This window comes from Megascapheus bottae, chromosome 15, assembly GCF_031878675.1.
Source record: "Megascapheus bottae isolate mThoBot1 chromosome 15, mThoBot2.hap1, whole genome shotgun sequence".
Classification (NCBI taxonomy): Eukaryota; Metazoa; Chordata; class Mammalia; order Rodentia; family Geomyidae; genus Megascapheus; species Megascapheus bottae.
In genome coordinates, this window is record NC_143523.1 from 46,988,637 (window position 1) to 47,011,246 (window position 22,610).

The following is a 22,610-nucleotide window of genomic DNA, read 5'->3' on the forward strand; positions in this document are numbered from 1 at the left end:
TGCTGGGGCTGGCTTTGAACCTCAATCCTCAGATCTCAGCCTTCTGAGAAGCTAGGATTACAGGTGTGAGCCATTGTGCCCCTCAGAAGAAGTCTTTTTGCTGTTGTTGGTGGTGGTGGTCATGGGACTTGCGTTCTGGGCCTGGGCACTGTCCCTGAGCTCTTCAGCTCAAGGCTACCACCCTTCCCCTTGAGCTAAAGTGCCACTCCATCATCATTCTTGATTATAGAAATTGATGCAGAAAAACTTTCGGCAAATTTTGACATCCATTCATGGTAAGATTTTGAAAGGTGTTACAATTTGGAGAAATTATGTAAAGTGAAGACAATCTCTGTCTTATCTTAAAATTGGAATTTTATTTTAAAACCTGAATTCTCTTAACCATTATTTTACGTGTCAATGATAAATAAGACTTAATAAAATATTTATCATTAAAAAATCTGTATGATTATAGATATGTTCTGTTACTTAGGGACAGGTGTTAGATTATGGTGACAAGTGTATTTTGAGATGTCTGTGTTAGCTTTACCTATTCTAAGACTATGTTGATTGACATGTACATATATGCTTAGAATTATTCATTCCTTTTGTTTGAGCCTTTGATTCCCACCCCCCCAAACCTGGACTTGATCAGTATCTTAATGGATGACATTCTACCACCTGAGCTACACCTGCAACCTCGTAAACCTTTAATCTGTGTATTTAATGACTGCCTTGCCCTGAAGTCTGCTGTGTCTAATTTTAGTGTAGGGGGAGCATCATCTCTTTTTGTTGTTGTTTGGTTAAGATTTGTACAGAGGGGCCAGGACTTTGGCCTCGCGGTAGAGTGCCTGCCTAGCATGCAAGAAGGCCCGAGTTTGATTCCTCAGTACCACATACACAGAAAAAAAGCCAGAAGTGGTGCTGTGGCTCAGGTGATAGAGTTCTAGCCTTGAAGAAGCCCAAGGACAGTGCTCAGGCCCTGAGCTTAAGGCCCCGGTCTGGCAAGAAAAAAAAGAATTTGTATGGAATTTTCAGGTTTTTTGTTTGTTTTGGGGCTTGAACTCAGGCCTGAGTACTGCCCTTCGGGTTTCTCAAAGCTAGAGCCACAGCACCAATTTCAGCATTTTCTGTGTACGTGATATCGAGTACATGCTAGGCAAGCACTCTACAGCTAGGCCAAACTCCTGGTCCCTTGTATAGAATTTTCTCTATCCTTTTACTTCTATGTGTTCTGTGTCTGGTTGTTGTTTTTTCCTGGTACAGAACTTTAAACTCAGAGGTTCACACTTGCTTGGCTTGCTTACTAGGCTGGTTCTGTATGGAAGCTATACTTCCATCCTGGAGTTTTGATCATTATTTTAGAGGTGGAATCTTACAAACTTTTCTGCTGGGCCAGCTTCAAATTGAAATCCATTGCATTCCATTGTGTGGTTGCCATGGCATGTTATATATGACTTATCCTTTTGCCAAGTTTGGTATGGTTATGAATGAAGCTTTTATAAATATTCATTTATGATTAGCATATGTTTCCATTTCTATTGGGTAAATAACTGGGAGTGAATTGTTGGTCCAATACTATGTGTATGTTTAAATTCTTTTTAGAAACTTGTTGAATGATTTTCCAAAGCGGCTATATGGTTTATTCCTCCCAGCAGCCTCGGTGTTTCCAATCACACCATCTCCTTGCCTGTGCTAGCTATGGTTCCTGAGTCTCTTCTTTTCTCAGCTCGTTTCCATTTCAGCTCCTATAATAGTTATGCTGTACTATTTCCTGGGAGTTTTAATTTGTATGTCCCTAGAGAATAATTATGCTCAGTATCTTCAGCATAAGAGTGTGCTTATTAGTCACTCATATATCTTCTCCAGTGAGGTATCGTCAGAACTTTTACTCTTTTCAAAACCATGTTTGTTTCTTATTGTTGAATTTTCAGCATTCATTATACAATTCCATGTACAGTCAGTTAAAAATATGTTTTGTAAATATTTTCTTCCAGTCCATGGCTTGCTTAAACATATTCCTAATAGTGTCTTTTTTTTTTTCAAGTAACCTCTCTTTTTTTGGTGGGGGGGAGGGAGTGGGCCATGGGGCTTGAACTCAGGGCCTGAGCACTGTCCCTAACCCCTTTTTGCTCAAAGCTGGCATTCTACCACTTTAAGCTACAGCACAGCTTCCAATTTTTGAGTGGTTAATTGGGGAAAAGAATCTCACAGTGACTTTTGCCTTTTCTACCCACGCTGACTTCAGACTGCGATCTGAAATCTCAGCCCCTTGAGTAGCTGGGATTATTCTTATGAGCCATCAGTGCCTAGTCTGCACACCTTTTTATTTTAATAAGTGCTGAAGTTTTTGCATGAGTGAGTTTTTATGGATTATATTTTAACATACAGAATCTTAGAATCACAAAGATTTTATCTTATATTTCAAGGTTGTGTGTGTGTATATATGTGTATGTATGCTCTCTAATACTGGGGCTTGTTCTCAGAGCTTCATGCTCTTACTTGTTTTTTCCCCCAAAAGGCTGGTGCTATACTGTTTGACCAATACTTCCACATCTGCCCTTTTGCTAGTTAATTACAGATAAGATTTTCATGAGTTTGTCTGCCTGTACTGGCTTTAAGTCTGTTCCTCAGATTTCAGCCTCTTGATTAGCTAGGCATATATGCACGAGCCTCTAGGTGCCTGGTGATTTTATAGTTTTTCATTGTACATTTAGATTCATAATATAACATTTTACATTTTTTTGTTTTTCTTTTTTTGGTCTTACTGAGATGTATTTCATACACCACCAAACTTCAGACTATATGCCTCAGGAGTTGAATGTATATTCACAAAGTTGTGCAACTATCACTATTATCTTAACCCTAGAGCATCTGTCATCTGAAAAGAAATCTATGCTCAGTTGAGGTGATTCCCAAGTTCCACTACTCCTGGCCCCAAGAAACCTCTAAACTACATTTTATTTTTAAATCTCTATGGATTGTTTCATCAATCACAATATTTTCATATTTCAATACATAGTGTTTCATTTCTTTTTTCATTTTGTTTTTGTCAGTCCTGGGGCTTGAACTCTGGGTTTGGGCACCGTCCCTGAGCTTCTTTTGCTCAAGGCTAGAGCTCTACCACTTATGCCTTTTTCTGTGTAGGTGGTACTGAGGAATGGAACAAGGGCTTCATGCATGCTAGGCAAGGATTCTAACACTAAGGCATATTCCCAGCTCCTCCCTCCCTTCTTCCCTTCCTCTCTCTCTCTTTCTCTCTCTTTCTCTCTCTCTCTTCCTCTTCCTTTCTCTCCCTTCATTTCTCTCTCTCTTTCTTTCTCTCTCTCTTCCTTTCTCTCTCTTCCTTTCTCTCCCTTCTTTTCTCTCTCTCTTTCTCTCTTTCTTTCTTTCTCTCTCTTCCTTTCTCTCTCTCTTCCTCTCTCTCCCTTTCTCTCTCTCCCTCCCTCTTTCTTTCTCTCTCTCTTCCTCTCTCTCCCTTTCTCTCTCTCTCCCTCTTTCTTTCTTTCTTTCTTTCTTTCTTTCTTTCTTTCTTTCTTTCTTTCTTTCTCTCTCTCTTCCTTCCTCTCTCTCCCTTTCTCTCTCTCTCCCTCTCTCTCTCCCTCCCTCTTTCTTTCTTTCTTTCTTTCTTTCTTTCTTTCTTTCTTTCTTTCTTTCTTTCTTTCTTTCTTCCTTTCTTCCTTTCTTCCTTTCTTTCTTTCTTGTGGGTCCTGGGGCCTGTACTCTGGACCTGGTCACTGTCTTTGAGCTCCTCAGCTCCAGGCTACCGCTCTACCCCTTGAACCACAGCCTAGTGATTATCTTGTGATTAATTGGAGATGAGTCTCATGTTCTTTAGTGCCCGGGCTGGCTTTGAACTGCGATCCTCAGATCTTAGCCTTCTGAGTAGCTAGAATTATAAGTGTGAGCCACCATGCCCAGCTCTGGTTTGATGATTTTTGTTTGTTTGTTTTGTTGGTCCTGGGCCTTGAACTCAGGGCCTGGGCACTGTCCTTGGGCTTTCTCAAGGCTAGAGCTCTACCACTTGAGCCTCAGCACCACTTCTGGCTTTTTGCTATGTATGTGGTACCGAGGAATCGAACCCGGATCTTCATGCATGCTAGGCAAGTACTCTACCATTAGGCCAAACTCCCGGCCCCTGGTTTGGTGATTTTTAATTGAATGCTGGACACTGGATGAAAATGGTATGGTGAAGATTTGAGCTTCTGGATATTTCCTTCCTTTAGAGAGGATTTGCCTCAAGTAGATCAAGATTAGATTATCTTAATAGCATTTTGGATTGAGGTGATTTGAATGTGTATTCTAGCTTTTGTAATAGTGGTTTTATTCACAAATCCAAGAAATAAGGTCTTCTTTTTTAAAAATTGTATTTTATTGTTGGGACAATGTATAAAGGGGTTATATTCATCAGGTAATGGGTGCATTACTTCTCGAACCTTGATACCCCTTCTCATGATTTTGTCCCCACCCCCCCGCCCCAGTCTTCTTTTTTCTTAAGGTCTTCTTTTTAAGCTTTCACCCATCAGTAGGTACATAGAGCTAGGAAAATTCAGAAAGTCTCTTAAACTGTTAAAGAGAAAGTTTATTTAGAAGGTTTGCCTAGTTTTTTCTCTTGTTTGTCTGTTCCTGAGGATCAGCCTTAGCATCGAATCCATGCTACACACAAGCTCCTGGCTGACCTACATTCTCCAATCCTTTGGCATTTTAGTGGAATAGAAAGTATGACACAAGTCAGGAGCCCGTGGCTCATGCCTGTAATCCCAGTTACTAAGAAGGCTGAGGATCACGGTTCAAAGCCAGTCCATGATACTCTTTTTCCCTAATAAATTACTCAGGAAAAACTGAAAGTGGAGCTGTGGCTTAAGTGGTAGTGCACTAGCCTTGTGCACAAAGAGGCTCAGGGACAATGTCCAGGCCTGAGTTCAAACTCCAGAATTGGGGGTTGGGGAGGGGAGAAGGAAGAAAGGGAAGAAAAGAAGGAAGGAAGGAAGGAAGGAAGGAAGGAAGGAAGGAAGGAAGGAAGGAAGGAAGGAAGGAAGGAAAAAAAAAAAAAGAAAAAATATACTGACAACAGGGCTGGGGGTGTAGCTCAACAGTATAGGGCCTGCCTGGCAAGTATAGGCCCTGAATTAAAACCCTTGTTTGTTTGCTTTGTTTTGTTTTTGTTTTTGCCAGTCCTGGCTTGAACTGCTTGAGCACTGACTGTTCTTGGGTTTTCTCAAGGCTAGAGCTCTACCACTTGAGCACAGCACCACTTCCAGCTTTTTCTAAGTATATGGTACTGAGGAATTAAACTTGGGTCTTTGTGCATGCTAGGCAAGCACTATACCACTAAATTAAACTCCCAGCCAACCCTAATTTTTTGATATCCAAAATACATGTAGTTCATATGACCTCAATTAAAACAAAATAGAACATGCAGTCATAACAAAAGTCTATAGCAAGCTGGGCACTGGTGGCTCATATTTGTAAATTTAGCTACTCAGGAGGCTGAGATCTAAGGATTGTGGTTCAAAGCCAGCCTGGGCATTAAAGACCCTAAAGACCATGAGACTCTTATCACCAATTAATCACTAGAAAACAGGAAATGGGGCTGTGGTTCCAGGGGTAGGGCAGTAGCCTTGAGCTGAAGAGCTTAGGGACAGCACCCAGAGTTCAAGCCCCAGGACCCCCCCCCACACAACACAAAAGTCAGCCCACGCAGGAAAGCATGTGAGACTATTATCTCAATTAGCCACCAGGAAACTGGAAGTGGTGCTATGACTCAAAGTGCTAGAGTACTAGCTTTGAGCAAAAGAGTGCAATGCCCGGGCTCTGAGTTCAAGCCCCACAACAGACAAAAAAAAAAAAGACTGTACTGATATAAATAAAAATGTTATTAGTGTTTGATTAATGTTGGATTATGAATGATTTTTATGTCCTTATTTTGCTTAACATACTCAACCTCATATACATAAATCAGATAATTCTTCATATCTGCCTTTTCCTTCAACATTTTTTGAGACTTTAATTACTGATATAAAGTAAAACAATTATTTGTTGGCTGGCTGAGAATTGCTAGAAATTAATAAATAGTTTGGAAATTATTTAGCAAATTCTAATTAGTTAGCAAAAGTAATTAAAATATTTATAAGCGAACACCCATAAAATACCACCAAGCAAATACATTACTCAATAAATGGTTTAATTAGTATTTCATTACTAGAAATTAATCTCAGTAACCAAACATTACTACAAATTACGTGTAGGATGGACAACTTATTTTACTGCTATTAATGATTTCAATTACTTTAGTTTATATGAGTCTCATTCCTCCCCGCTTCTCCCAGCCCCTCCTGTACCACCGGGCAAGTTTCCCACCCTGGGCTTGCATTAGATTGCATGGGGGTGTGGGCTGGTTTGACTCCCTCTTTCCACAGTGCTGGGAATCCCTAGCACATAGATTAACAATTTTCCTCAGCTCATTTCCTGGTTGTCTTGCTGAAATAGAGGCCCTGGGTGCCTGTTAAATCAGTTGGAATCAGACTCCAGGGTTGGTGGGCTTCTTATCACAGATATACTCTCCTCTAGAGCCTTCTAAATCACTTGGCAGCAAGGCTCCATGCCTTCCCCACAGCAGTGCCAAGGCCTTTCTGGCACGGGCTTGGCTTCCTGGGTCACCTCTCAAGTGGGACACAGGAGTGGGGCTCCTGTTAAGTTACTACCAAAGGGCATCTTTTGGCCTGTGGTTTAGAAAAAGGAGTCTTTCTCTTCAGACTGTGCAGTCACACAACAGGGTGAATTTCACCTCTCCCTGTACTGCCCCCCTTTTTCCTTGGTCAGGTTTCCCCAGTGACAGACTGAGGCTTGAAGTGCTGGGGTCTACCTGGTGAATGCTCTGATGACAGCTACCTCTGCCCCCAATGAGGGAATCAGGATTGTAGAGAGGGAGAGGCTGAACAACCTCATGGGAAGCTCTGGAGCTTGAATGATTCTTCCAGAATGTCTTAGATTGTATGTGTATATACATGCATGTAGGCATGTGTGGTAGGCCTTTCTCATCTCAAATGACCAGACATCTGATGGGGGCTACTGGGGTGCATTCCCCTGCAGCTGAGGACAGTTCCTGGAGAGGGACTCAGCTGCCAGCTAACAGCCAGCAGCTGGAGTAGCATGTGTCTTGGCTCTGAAGGGAATATACAGGCAACACACACTAGCATGGCCTGAGCTTAAACCATCACCAGGGATCTGGCTCGCTAATGGAAAAATATTGGTGCCTGAGTTGATCCAATGCTGTGCAAGGTAGAGGGAAACTTGGGCCCCAGGTTGGACCCTTGCTTTGGTATCAGCTGGGACTTATGTGTAGATCACAAGGGCCATGAGAGCAGATGTGTCCCAGAACAACAAAGCTCTTGGTTTTATCGTGGTTTGCTGACCGATTACAAAGTAGAAAAGACAGCCACCAAAATATATCATTGTAGAGAACAGTTCCAATCTGTGGGGAAGGGAGCAACTTGGTCCAACATGGCAGTTGGGTAGAGCCCTAAGGAATGGGAAAGAATGAGCCAGGCAATGAGGGGCCAGGTCAGGTGTTTCTCAGGCCTCCCCTGGATAAGTACTGACACTTGTCACCCCCTCTGTGTGTGTTGTGGAAGGAGATGGGGAGAACCTGAGAAGTCACACTCATCAAATTTCTCCTGGTATCTTGTCCTTACCACAGCCTTATCTTGTACAGGACTCATATGTCAGAGAGCTTATTTTCACCCAACCTCAGCCCGAGCCACTGTATGATGACTTTTGCCTGCACTTGGGTATGTTTTCTGGCATGGGAGACATGGATAAGGTGTCCCAGATAGAGGTGGCTCTGGGGACATGCTGTACCTGGGTAGCCCAAGTTGCCGAGGGAACTGAGCCTGGGAATAGTTGGGCTGCATTACAGCTAACTTCTTATTTCTTATCTGTCCTGAGCCCCACCCCCCACCCATCACAGCTTCCCTGACTCCTCCCTGCCCAGGACTCGGCTCTTACTCAGCTCTGCTTCACACTTGTGCTGGTGACCTCTCCTTTCTCCAGGGCCATCTCTGCACTCACAAAGTCCCTCTAGTTCACTGCTCATTGACGGTAAGGTCATGTGTTCGTCCTAGCCTCAGAGGCTCTGTTTATTTTAGAAATATCATACCTGATCTAGAGCACAGAGTTTGGGAAAGAGCTGGAAGAGACCAACATTAAGCCCTGAAAGAAGACCCCTGTATGCCCAGACCTGCTAGCTTTTCCTTTGGTTCAAGATAAGGAGGTGGAAGACATTTTTCCAGCCTTTCCAGACAGGCAAACTATGGGGGGAATGCCTCAAGCTTGGCTTCTGCTGCTGGTAGCAGGGCTGGAAAGGAGAGAGGAAGATGGAAAGTCCACATTTATTGTGTCTGAGACTTTGCCTGCCTTGTCCTTAATCAGTCTATAGCTAATTAGCCGCCTCTTCTCCAGCTCCACTGAGCATCATTAATCACTGTAAAGGAAAACTGATTGCAGTTCTTTTTGGCTCTGGAGAGATCTGGACTCCTTGGGTGGGCCCTTCTTGCCTGAGGCTCTAGGAGAGCCACAGGATTGCAGGGTCCCCATGGTGGTTGGGGAGGGCACTTGGGAGGAAGCTGTGGCATCTTGCTTTATTCCAATTTTATTCGTGGTGAAACTGTATCTAGCCCCTGATAAGATACATTCCCAGACTCCCTTGCAGCTAAGAAAGGCCATATGGCTCAAGAGTTCAGCTCCAAGAAGTATAAGCTGAAATCTTCAGGAGGCATGAGGAAGTTGTATGAGCTACTTTTATCATTGCTGTGAACAAATACTTGACAAAAGCAATTTGATGGAGGATTTTTTATTTGGCTTACATCTTCAGTGGGTTCAGTGTGTGGTTGTTGGGCTCCATGCACTTGGGCAGAACATCATGGAGGGATTGTGTGGTGGAGGTTAAGGAGGACTATGAATCAGAAGCAGAAGGGGAGGGGAACGGGAAAGGACCAGATTCCTCCAATGACCTGCCCCCAAGACTTCCTGATATATTTCCTCCAGCTACCTCCTAGAGTTTTCAAACTCTGGAAAAATAGCACTATCAGCTGCAGAACAAGCATCAACACAGGGGCCCATGGCATATATTAGTTATTCAAAATATTAACAGAAGTCTTTTCCTTTCCTGATAGAGGATATCAAACACTATCAGCGCTGGCCCTTCTTTCCCTATTTTTTTTTTTCTGCTTTGAATAAAGATGTGAGAACTGGAGTTGTCACAGACATCAGCCCTAATGGTGAAAAGATAAAGATCTGTAGCAATGTCAGTCCTGACAGTATTGATTTGGTTAACCACTGCCAATCTCCATTCTACTCTGTATTTCTGTGAGGTGAAAAGAACGCTCTACTGGTTAAGGCCAATGTTGGTTAGGTATTCTGTTCTCAGCAGCTGAATACATTTCCAAAATGGAAGGGGACTTATCTTGACTAGAGATGCTCAGGGTACTAAGAATAATCCAGACATTTCCAGGCTTTGGCAGCTGAGGCTGTGGAGGTAATATGAATCCAAATGTCACTAGCTGTGTTCATTGAGTCCAGCAGTATCACCGGGCAGTCAGGTAGTTCTTCATCCTGTAAAGTCTCCTTAAAAGAGCCTTGGCAGCTCAAAGGTATCCAGGTGAGACATTGATGTATCAATGGTGTTAACTCTATGTAATGGAATACTTAGACAAAACTGGATTTTCTGGAAATTAATGTATCTCCTGTTAGTCATGCTGTTTTAAGTGGCTAAACACATTGCTCTTCGAACAAGGTAAACCAAGGAATCTTCTAAGAAGGTTTTGGTGTATGGAGCTGGTCACAAAAGTAGAAATAATTTGCATAAGGGCCAGGCAGCTTCCTGGGAGACTGAGCAAAGACTCCTTTCCATTTGGAGTTAAGGTTACTGGAATGGTTTTCTTTTTGTAGTTTTTGTTGTTTTGTTGTTTTGGTGAACTGAATTGGTCATCTCCGAGAGTTCTTGGAAGGAAATAATGACAGAACTCCAGAGGGAATCTCATCAGGAAAGACAGGGTCCCAGAACAGATGAAACAAGTTAATATCAGACTTAGAGGTTTGTTAGAAAGGTTGTTGCTGGCCCAGCACATGGCAGAGTAGGAACCCTCCTGGCTTAGCAGTGTTGGTAGTGGTCATCCATGGGAAGACAGCCTGGAGAACCAGGCAGCCCTCCCTTGCAGATGTGAATGAACATGGAAGTATCAGACTGTACAGACTCAGTCTTCAACTGTGACCCCTTGTGGCAGGTAATAGGTAAGAGTGTTTAACTTGTCTTCACCTGGGTTTTAGAAACAGTTTGGGGAATGGGAGGGGAGGAAGATCCTGGAAGTTATAAGAGTAGTAAGACCAAGTGGATAGGAGAACCCTCTCTGGAGTCAGACTGCTTGGGTTCAAGTACCCTCTCTTGTAGTGACTGGTTACCTGTTTATAAGTCCAACGTGTGGATGGGCAAACCTGAAGATTATCACAGTGCCCCCTCCTTAAATAGGCTTGGTGCTTAATGCCTTAAAAATAATTATTTGGGCCAGATGCCAGTGGCTCACACCAATCATCCTAGCTACTCAAGAGGCTTAGATCTGCAGACTGAGATTCCAAGCCAGCCTGGGCAGATACATTGGAGAAACTCCAAATACCTAGCAAAACTAAAGTCAGAATTGCAGGTTTGTGGGAAATGTCAGCTTTGAGAGGAAAAATATCCAATTGAAAATGCAAAGCTGTGAGTTCAAGCCTTAGTACTGACAAAAGAATAATTTTATAACTGTACTCTGTACATGCATGTATCATGCTTAATTGTAGTCTAGCCTGACCACTCCTCTCTCCCTCTTCATTGAATTCCATTCCATAATAGTCTACTACTTGAAGATTTTTATTTTCCTTGTATTACTGGAAATTCAACTGATGAATCTATTCTTGATTGGCAGGGGTTCTTGAGCCACATCCCCGGTCCTTTTTGTTTTATTTTTTAGATAGACACTCTCATTTTTGCTTAGTGCTGGCCTTGGCTTGAGTCCTCTTATATTTGCCTCCTATATGTCTGAGTCTACAATTATACACTATTATATCTAGTAAAAGCTTTACGTTTTCAACAAGGCATTTACATTTGCATTGAACCCTACAAATAATGTTGCCAATCCTGCTTGGGCAAGTTTTTATTATTATTATTATTATTAGCCGGTCTTGGGGCTTGAACTCAGGGCCTAGGTGCTGACCCTGAGCCTCTGTGCTTAAAGCTAATGCTCTACCACTTGATCCACAGCACTAGTTCCAGCTTTCTCAAGTAGTTTATTGGAGATAAGAGTCTCATAGACGTTTCTGCCCAGTCTGGCTTCAAACAGAGATCTTCAAATCCCAGCCTCCTGAGTAACCAGAGTGACAGGTGTGAGCCATGGGTGCCTGGCAGGAAGTTATTTCTTTATGCTTGTTTCTCCATCTGTAAAATGGATAAACAATTACCTGTCTCAGAGAACTGTTATATTAAATAAATAAGTCTACTTAGGACAGCATCAGACACATAGCAAGCTCTACATAAGTATCAGCTCTACATAAGTGTCAGCCATTGCTGTCATGCCTATTACTTGAGGCAGGTAAGGATTCCAGCAATTAATATGTAAAACAAAAAGATGTGACCGTATTTGTGTTCCTCCTCCCCCACTGGTGAAGGGGATCAGCTCAAGTACACAGGGAAACAATGCAAGGAGAGGGAAATGTGACCCCTTAACTGGTTTCACACAAGATGTGATGCCTCATTAATTCCACATCTATCTGGCCCACAGGGCTGACAAAGAGAGAAAACCACGCCTGAAAGGTGTGGAATCAAAACCCGCCTCTCACCAGAGGGCCTGGCAGCAGCTGTCAATATGGCCCTGAGGGGCAGCCTGCATTCTCCTCAGGGAGCCAGGTTAGAGACCAGGCTGTCATTAGACTCAGGCTCCATTGCTCCCCCTTGGAGATGCCAGTGAGGAGCCCCAGCCTTTCCACTAGCCTCTATTCCCATCTCAAGCTCATCTGACATTTCCAGGCCTAGTCCAGAGAGTAGGATCAAGTGGCAGGAAGAAAGCTTTGTCATGATAATTCTTCCAGGTCCACTTCTCTGTTGACAGGTACCATACAGACAAAAAAAAGAGGATACATCCTAAGCATCCAGCTCAAAAATCCACTGAAAGTGAACATATTCGGCTCTTTGACTGAGGATATCTCTAGAATTTTGGAAGCATCCAGAGAGCTCATCTTCTAGTTTACTAGAAGGTTTACATTATATTTATCAGATAGAGGGTGCATTACTTCACATACATTGATACCCTTTCTCATGTCTTGGTTCCCATTTCCCTCCCCAACCCCCGCCCTTCATCTTGTTTTCCCCCCTTCCCTATCCGATTTCAAATAACCAAATACGCATATATACACTATATCAGATAACAAGGTAAAATACTGTAACAATATGAGATAGCCAAGGGACAGCAAAAGAGATGAGAGATAACATAGTACATTAAGGACAACAATCACTCATTATATGGCTTTTGTTTCTATATCCTGGAGGTCCTTTCATTTAGCATCATACTGTATGGCCTTATGTATCTAGGTTTTGTTCTATTGTAAATCTCTGCTAGGAGAGCCCAAGGTTTCTACTGATTATGACAAATGAGGGAAGTCATTGAGCCTAAGTTCCTTTGAGTCTGGCTTGCTTCACTTAATATGATTTTTTCTAAGTCTTTCCATCCGGCCTGAGCTCTTTTCCTCAAAGCTAGCATTCAACCACTTTGAGCCACAGCTTCACTGCTGGTGTCCTGATGTGTAATTGGAGGTAAGAGTCTCACAGCGTTTTCCTGTCTGGGCTGGTTTGGAATGTTATTCAGATCTCAGCCTCCAGAGTAGCTAAGATGACAGACATGAGCCACCAGTGCATGGCTTGGCTTCTTTGTATATTAACAAAGATATAACCTATAAAATCAAAATAGAATTAGTACATGCAGTTAACATTGCTACCCCTCCTCAGCGTCTCTCTCCCTGTCCTCTCCCCTTTATTCCTGCCTCCCCCATTCCTACACATGAAACTTCCTGAACCACCTGTGCTGTTGTAGACAGCAGACAGTCTCTCCATATTTCAGCACCTGTCTCTTAGGAACGGAGCGTATATATGATGCAATTATCATACTCAAGAAATCAACACTGCTATAATGTTGTATGTGTTGATTTTCATAGCTCTACAATTATTTTAATGTTCTTTGTGGGTATAATTGTTTTTGAAATCCGTAATCCATACTTGGAATACAATTTGCTTTTAGTTGTATGTTTACAGTATTTCATCTTGTAGTATCTAGAAATTTCCTTTCCTTTTTTGGGGGGTGGGGTAATCTTTCATGGCATTGATATTTTTTTTTTTCTTCTTTAAAATAGAACACTTGAGAGTGAAAGGCAAGGCTGGTGCTGGTTTCTTTTTCCCTGGAAAAGGAGACTACAAGGCTGCCTGAGCAGATCTGCTCAGACTTTTCACCCTGTGAAAGTCAAAATGTCCTTTGGTCCTTCCAACCAGAGGTTGGCACCATGATCCATGTGCTATGTATTTTACCTGCCCCAAGGAATTCAGTGTTGTCATGGAAAGCAGCTTGGTAAGTGGGATCTTTTGTTCTGTTAATGGTGAAATGCTAAATGCGTCCACATCCTCATTATTAAATCAGAGACTGAACTATGTCAACCCTGCATGAAATCCACTTTATTGCTTTTCACAGCTGTGTAGTATTGTGCCTAGGAAGAGACCCTCTCTGATTTTTCTTCCTTCTCTTTGGAACTACTCAGAAAGCTACTGATTGATCGTCATGGAAAAAAAAAAAAAATCCCAGCAGTAGAATGAGCTAGTAGCCATGGAAAGTCAGCCTGAAGTTTAAATCTCATTATAAGATGTTTAGTGAGAGTTGAACTTCTGAGCAGCTCCTGCCTCAGCTGGAGAAGTGTCCACTGTAAATATCTAGAGAAGGCACAGCATGGTGCATAAGTAGGAACTCTTTTTAGTTTTGTCATCAGGAAATCCTCAGATCCCCTTTAAACTTTCCAAATTTTTCCTGCATTTTTTGCCTTGCACTTTCTAGGTAGGTACTCTGTCACTTCAGTCATACCTCCAACCCTTTTTGCTTTATGTCCTTAAAAAAAAAAATTGTCCCAGTAATACTGAGGCTTAAATTCAGGACCTAGATAGACACTGTCCTTTAGCTTTTTTACTCAAGGTTGGCACTCTGTCACTTAAGCCATACTTCCATTTCTGGCTTTTTACTGATTAATTGGAGATAAGACGGTGGCTCACACCTGTAATCTTAGCTACTCAGGAGGCTAAGATCTGAGGATCAAGGTTCAAAGCCAGCCAGGGCACAAAAGGACCTGAGATTCTTTTTTTTTTTTTTTTTGCCAGTCCTGGGCTTGGGCTCAGGGCCTGAGCACTGTCCTTGGACTTTCTCAAGGCTAGAGCTCTACCACTTGAGCCTCAGCACACTTCTGGCTTTTTTCTATGTATGTGGTACCGAGGAATCGAATCCGGGTCTTCATGCATGCTAGGCAAGCACTTTAACCACTAGGTCAAACTCCCTGCCCCGGACCTGAGATTCGTATCTCCAATTAACCTCTAGAAAATGGGAAGTGGAGCTTGGCTCAAGGATAGGGTGGTAGCCTTGAGCTGAAGAGTTCAGAGAGAGTGCCCAGGCCAAGTTCAAGCCCCATGACCCACAAAAAAAAAAAAAAAACGAAGATAAGAGTTTTACAGACTTTCCTGCCCAAGCTGACTTCAAACTACAATACATGGACCATACTCAGTTCTTGATTCTACCAACTGGCCATGTGACTGAGTAAATTACCTTCCTAGGTCTCTAGTTCTCCATTTATAGAATAGGGGCAATATTAGGGCTGCTTTTGTGGCTCCAGTGGTAGAATACCTCATTAATAAGTACAAGGCCCTGAGGAGCACAGGTGCTGCCCCAGGACAGACCCTTGTTCAAGGGAACTTCCATCTGTTCCTGACCTGGAGCCCTGCAGTCTTTGCCTGCTTGTTGTGGGCATCTAGAAGCAAACTTGTAGGCTGGTTACATCCTCAGGGGCTTGTAGTTTGAACTGAGGGTCCTTAGCACCTCAAGGGCACAGATAAGATAGAGACTAGAAAATGGGTGGGTCGTTAGCAATGCCCAAGAGGAGGTTGGAGGGGCTAAAAGACCAAGTGGCCCTCTGTATCCTCTCTGGAAGGTTCTGGCTGCATTGCCTTTCCCTGGTGGTCTGTATTCATTCTCTCCCCCTTCCCCTCTTTCTTTCTCTTGCTGTGCAGGAGTGGAGAAGACAGTCAGATCCTGAGCTGACGGGCAAGTCAAAACTGCTGGCTAAATGGCTTTAAAGTAGTGGCCATTTATAAGTTAATGAAAGAGAAAATAGGCACATTATACATACAGATTTGTCCTTAATGAGGGGAAAAGGCATTGTTTACTGATGTTCAGTTCTAATTATCCATGCTCATGACCAGCTTGTTGCCAGCAGTGTGCTCCCATCTTACATCCTATTCCTTTAACCCTTCCATTCCCACCTGGGGACCAAAACTCTTCCCTCAAAGGTCAGCTTCCAGGGCTGACTGAGCAGCCTCTTCCTACAGGACTTGGACTCTGGCAGGCAGGCCAGCAACAGTTTGCATCTTCAACTGTTTCCTGAGCGAAAGCTAGGTGGGGGTGACTCTGCCAGTACCCTCTGGGTACAGCTGCTCTTTTGGAGAGGGGCTGCAGTAGACTTGAGGACTTAAAGAAGCACTGAGTGAGGACTGCAAGCTGGGACTCCCGGGGAAATAGGAGCTCAGGAGCCCCACCATAATGTGTGTGTGTGTGTGTGTGTGTGTGTGTGTGTGTGTGTGTGTGTGTGTGTGTGTGTGTGTGTAGGTGTAGGTGTGTGTACACCAGTACGTGTGTACCTGTACTAAGCCCTGCTCAGGATCTGGGTGCTATCTCCTAACTATTTTATTCAAGGCTGAGGTGCTGTAGCACTTCAGACATACATCCACTTCCCACAATCCCGTTTTTATAGTCTCCTGGGTTCCTCAAGAAGGAAGGGGACAGCAAGGAAGTAAGTAATGGGTTGTGTCCAAGTGAGTACCTCACTGAGACCAAGGCAGAGGATAATGCCATGTGCTCCCAGCTTCAGCACCAATGCACACCACAGCATTGGGAATCAACAATAACATTTACCATCCCTTCCTACCCTAGATCCCAGCCTTTAGATGACATGCTAGAGGGTGCTTGTCCTCGGCCAGGAACAACCTAGCAATGGCCAGAAGAGAAGACCATGCATGACTTATATGACAGAGGGGGCCCTAGGGTCTGCTGCCTTGGGAAGTCAGTAAGGAGGAAAGAAAGAGCACACCATTGTAGGGCCAGGGGACTTGGCCACCAGGTAACCAGCAGAGGCACTGTGCTGGGAAGGAAGGACCCTTCCCTAGAACTTTGGGGGGATGGGGGTGAATTCTGGGCAACCATCCTGTGTGCAGAATGCAGTCCCTACTCAGCCCTAGAAACCAGGGTTAATGTAGTAGAAACACCACCTGTGAGCTTGGAACAAGGAAGTGAACAATCTGGGGGGTTGATAGAAGAAGGAATTTTTGTTGTTGTTGTTGTTGGTAGTGGTTGTGGGGCTTGAACTCTGGGCCCGGGCCCTGTCCTTGAGCTGAGTGAGCTGAATGAGGCTTTCCTGATCCACTGGGTGTTTGATATTTGGTTGGAGAGTCTCTTTCCCTTTGTTCTGTCTTTTTCTTTCTTTCTTTCCTTTTTTTTTTTGCCTGCAGTGGCTCTGATGGCCTTGTGATCCGTGGCAACTCTAGATTTCCAGGGTCTCTAAGTTCCATTTGGATTTCAGGATCCCAGTCCCTCTCTGCTGTGCTTTTCATTGGGAGAACTTTAAATGATTTTATGAAAACTGCAAATGTACAAGGTAATTGAGTCTTCTGTTTTATTACCCTGAGCTGCCTGGACCTTGCCTGGCCTCCTCCTCACTCACCGAGCCGCCAGAATCAACTTGGAAGTGTTTGTGCTGGTAATATATAGGACTTAATTAACCTGGCCTTTTATAGCATTTCCAATGGAGGGCTGGAACGAACTTCGAGGCAGCTTGAGAACAGAAAGAGGGGGGCGCTGGGCCGGGAGGGCATATGTATGTACAACACTTGATGTTGGTTTTTCCCTCCTGTTCTCTCCTCTAGTACTTTAATCAGCATTTAATGACCCCGTTGAAAATTCATCACTGGGACCCAAGTGCTGATGGGAAGGCCTGGAGGGACAGGCTGTCTCCCCACCTCCTTCTTGAGCACTGCGATAGTCAGTGCCAGCCACATTTCTAGAAACTTCCAGCAGAGGCTAAACTCTGCCCGTTTGAATATGTATTCTGTGTAGATCAAGCCATTCTCTTCCCAGGTTCAAACCAACCCAAAATGTCCCCATTCTTGGGGCCCCTGGCTGAGTTCATGTCCTGTCAGCTTGCCCATATCTACTATCACTGGCACAAAGCTGTGCCTGAACTGGACACCATTCCACACCAGCCTAGGAAAAAGTGACTCAGAGCCACTCTGGGCTCAGGGGGCCGGATTTTACTGCCAAGGTGCTTACATGTCTTACAACCGTGATTTTCAGGAAACTTCCAAGTGAGGGCAGTTAGGGTAAGTGCCTCTCACCAGCTGCCTGCTCAGTCCGTATTCCACAAACCCTGGCTCATAAATCCTGCCCCAACACCACCAACTGGTTACATCATGCCCAAAGCTCACCCAACAATTCGATTTGGAAATAAAAAGGCAGGTGTTAATGGACTCACTCCTTCTGTCCCTTCGTAGTGCCCTGACCCTCGATAGCTTTTAACCTTGCAGTTAATAAAAGTTTGGGGTCTAGCCCCAGCACGGTTCCTCACTCATTCTTTTATAACATCAGCACATTCTTCCTGAGTGAGTGTAATACCCGAAGCCCTTGGCCAGACCCATCACCGTGATGGCGGCGGGGAGAGGAATTAGATGGCCACAGAGGAGCAAAAAGCAGTTCTTTCCTTAGGAAGGCCTACAGAGATTGTCCTCAAATAATGCAGTTTTGATGTGGGTCCCCTGGAAAGGCCTGGGTACAGCAAGAATTCCAGAACTTGAACCTCTAGCTCTTGAGTTGGCCCCCACAACCAGCCACCCCTCCTCCAGGAATAATCTCCTTTGGGGAACTCATCTCTCTCACTAATTCCATGCTGTTCCCAGATGAGGATGAAAGTGTGGGGTTCCAGGGGTCAACCTATGAGAGTGGAGAGTTATCAGAGTGGACAGGTCCTGGCTGCAGATTGGTTCAGCCTCAGGCATGGGAATGGAACTGGGATAATGACAGCTCTTCTTGCAGCTCTTGGGAAGAGATGCTGTCTTTCCATTGTGGCTGCCAAAAGTAAGAGTGGCTCAGCTTGGGAATCTTCTTGCCTTCACTTGGGCAAGGCTTCTTAAACCCCAGAGTCAAGACACTTCTTCATTCCCTTCTTAGGGAGGGTCTGTGGTGTCAAGCCCTATTTGTGTCCTGTGTTACAGTGTGCAGCTCTTGGTTTGCATGTGTGTATCATCATTGGTCCAAGCTACTCTCTCTGCCTTCAGCTAGCCTGGGTCTAGCATAGTGAAGAAAACAGAGCTAAGTAATAAGAAAAGATGCTTGAGGATGTTGTATGGTTGGATCCTACTGAGGTCTGAACTCCTGAACTTTCTCTGAAGTGAGTCAGGAAGCAACGCATTCCCTTCCCTTTCCCTTTCCCTTCCCCCTTTCCCTTCCCCTTCCCCTCCCCCTTCCCCTTCCCCTTCCCTTCCCTTCCCTTCCCTCCCCTTCCCTTCCCTTCCCTTCCCTTCCCAGGGGGGCTTCAAACTGCCACTTGAGTAAATAGGATTGGAGATATGTGCCACTAGTTCCCAGCTCTTTCTTTTGCTGGCACTAAGATTTGAACTGGTAAACGAATGATAGAAGTGCACCTATAGAGAGGTGCCAATCAGTGTTACTTGAAATAAGAGTGGTCAGGACACTTCAGGGACAGGGCCTGGCAAGAGAGGTGCCCATAGCACATAGGGGACATTTGTGAGTTTTTTTGGCAAGTTCTAGATTGAACTCAGGGCCTGTGTACTGTCCTTAGGCTTTCTCAAGGCTAGAATTCTACCATTTGAGCCACAGCACCATTTCTGGCCTTTTCTATGTATATGGCATCAAGAATTGAACCCAGGTCTTTGTGCATGCTAGGCAAGCACTCTACCACAAGGCCAAACTCCCAGCCCCAGCTTTTGTGATTTTGTTTTTTGTTTTCTGGGGGGCCAGTCCTGGGGCTTGAACTCAGGGCCTGGGCACTGTCCTTGGGCTTTTTCCTCAAAGCTAGCACTCTGCCAGTGGAGCCACAGCACCACTTCTGGTTTTTTCTATGTATGTGGTACCGAGGAATCAAACCCAGATCTTTGTGCATGCTAGGCAAGCACTCTACCACTAGGCCAAACTCCTGGCCCCAACTTTTATGTTTTTGCTAGACTAGGATTTGAACTCAGGGCTTTGTGCTCTACCACTCAAGTTACTTCTGCCCAAAGTATATTTGTTCTTAAGACCTACATTTATGGGACATTCAGAACAGAGTAAATATTTTCCTCTTGTTTCTCCCTAGTTCTGTCCCTGTTTAGATTGCTGGGGATCCACCTCATCTGTACTCAGATCCAACCCAAGAATTTATAATTAATTGCTTCTGGTAATTTTTGTCTTCTGCCACTCCATACTTGGGACTTTGGAAAATAGTGTTTCATAGAGGCCTGTTCTAGGGTTTTTACCAAGTCAAACCAGAGCTAACCCTGCCCAGGGGATTCTTCAAGGGCAATTGGACCTGAAGTATCCTTGTCTGAGAAGTGACTCCATCTCCGAAAAATCAAACCAATGGGGAATCTTCAAATTAGCATGGGTCAGGAGCCATTTGGGATACTAGATACACTTTTATCGTTACCTTATTTGGACCATCTATGATTTTATTTTAGCATATGATATGTTCTTCTTGAAATAATATATACTCATGAGAACCCAGCACTGCTCATTGTGGGCAAGGCATAGCTGTGTCTAGAGGTCAGGAATGTCTCTCGTCAACACCGATTCATCATGTCTTTCAGCATGATTCTGCTCTGCTGACCTGGAGTTGGGGAGGCAGACAGCATATTACGGGTTTTAGGGCAGAGAGAGAACTGGCTATACCCAGCTACCTGTCTTAGGCAAGTCCCATTCTTTGAGTGTCACTTTCCACAATAGAGATCTCTATTGTCCTCCTCAGATGGTTTTAAATTTGAAGGAGAGGCCAGAAACTAGTGGCTCCAGCCTAATGACTCAGGAGGAAAGACTGTGAGATTCTTATCTCCAGTTTAGTAGCAAACAGAAGTGGAGGTGTGGCTCAAGTGGTAGAGCACCCATACTTAAGTGAAAAAGCTAAGGGACAGTGCCCAGGCACGAGTTCCAACTCCAGGACACACACATGCACACGAGATAATAAAGTGCTCACCAAAGGGTCTGGTGTAAAATTTCAATTAATTACTATTGTTCATATTGTTTTGTTTTTGTTTTTTTGTTTTTTTTTTCCAGTCCTGGGCTTGAGCTCAGGGTCTGAGCATTGTCCTTGGACTTTCTCAAGGCACCATTTCCGGCTTTTTTCTATGTATGTGGTACCAAGGAATCGAACCCGGGTCTTCATGCATGCTAGGCAAGCACATTACCACTAGGCCAAACTCCCAGCCCCATATTATTCTGTTAAGCAAGAAGATATATGAAAAGATAAACAGACTGCCAAGCTCATCTAGGCCCAGCTTTGTTTTGGGGAGCATTCAAAATCCCAATGTGAACTGAACATCTACTGTGAGCTTTCTGAATTTTCAGTTTTAAGGCATGCTCAACGTGCAGCCTACAGTGGGGATCCCTCGTCATCCATTTCCCTCCTCTCCTTTCTTCTTGGTGTAAGCCTTTTCTGTTTTTAAGCTTTTTTTTCTGCTTTTCTGCAAAGATGTTTGTGCCCACGGGAGATGCCCCTCAGATGCCATGCATCATTTACATTGTTCATTTTTTTTTAGATACTTTTGTTTCATTTAGTTATATCATCAGGACCTTGAAATCTGGGGCCAGTCTTAGATGTCTTTTTGTTATGGTTAACTTTGATTATACTGGGATTTGAACTCAGGACCTCACGCATATTAGACAACGACTCTTGAAACAGTTAAGCTATATCTCTACCCCCTTGTTTGCTTGGTTTTTGTGTTAATTACTTTTCAGAAGGGGTCACACATTTTTGCCTGGAGTAGGCCTCTGGTAACCAGGTCACAGGAGTTTGCTACCATGGCTAGCTTTGTTGGTTAAAATAGGAATCTGATATTTATGCTCTGGCAGGTCTTGAACTGTGTTCCTTATGCTTTTTACCTCCTGAGTAGCTGAAGGCACAGGCATACTGGTCCAGTCTTGGATTTCTTGATGCTCCCGTAACTCTAGATAGAAAACCAATCCACTGGGCATCAGTGTAGGCCTATGAGACTGATAGCGGCCCACCCAGCTGGAAACTGGGTACCTGGCTGCTGAAGATAACTCCCTCTGGAATAGAGAGGCTCTCTGACTGCAGGAGCCCCCCTACTCTTTTTGAACAGGAAGAATAATCAGTAAGTTCTTTCTGCAGTCCCAGAAAAACCTGGGGTGCTCAGTCACCCCAAGCCCTTCCCTGGGCTGCAGTGGCCCTGGTACTCAGCTCTCCAGCCCCAGGGCTGCACTGAACAATGTTGGCTGCTTACTAAAAACAGTGCCAATGCCAAGCCCTAACTCCACTGGAGAAATAGCCCTGCGCCCCTTGATGCCATTAACATTTCACACCTTAATGCGGCCATATTTTTGGAAAGCCAATATGATCCAAGCAGCTTATTGGTATTCAGCTCTGGCTGGGGGTGGGGGCTCCAGGGAAGGGATACTGTGCAAAGGGGATGTAATTAAACCTCAGAATGTTCAATACTGGCCCCCACAGCACAGGGGAAGGGGGAAGGGAACTGCCAGGAATGCAAAAACAAGAACAATGGACCTGTCCAGAAGGTTTGTGTACTTGAAAACTGGACCCCACCTCCCAACCTTGCCCACCCCAGGCCCCCTCCCAGCCATCCACTCACCCTTTAGGTCTCTGACTTCCCATTTTCCAAGCAGGTTCTATTGGCAGCTCTTCTCTGATAAAATACATCATCGTTTGCTCCATTAGAAAATAAATGTATGGCTATATTATGGGATTTGCATTCCATTACCTTGGTTTGCATGCCATAAAACATTTATCACACCCTTGGGCTAAAGTCTTAATAATGACTGGGTGCAAGGCACTAATGTGGTGCTGGTCTTGCTCGGGAACTAGAGATTAATGCCTTTTGATGTCACCCAGCTAATAGTTGTGCTCACCAATTTGTCCCATCAGAAGACATTAGAATCAGGCCCTGTGTGTGAGCATGAGGGACCACTGCTTGGGCTGAGTGAGGAGTCAGGGCTCCCCTTCCTGCTCCCCTACCTGCTTTTGCTCAGAATGAGGTTTGGGAGTCTGTTTTTCCAAGCCCCCATTTTCCT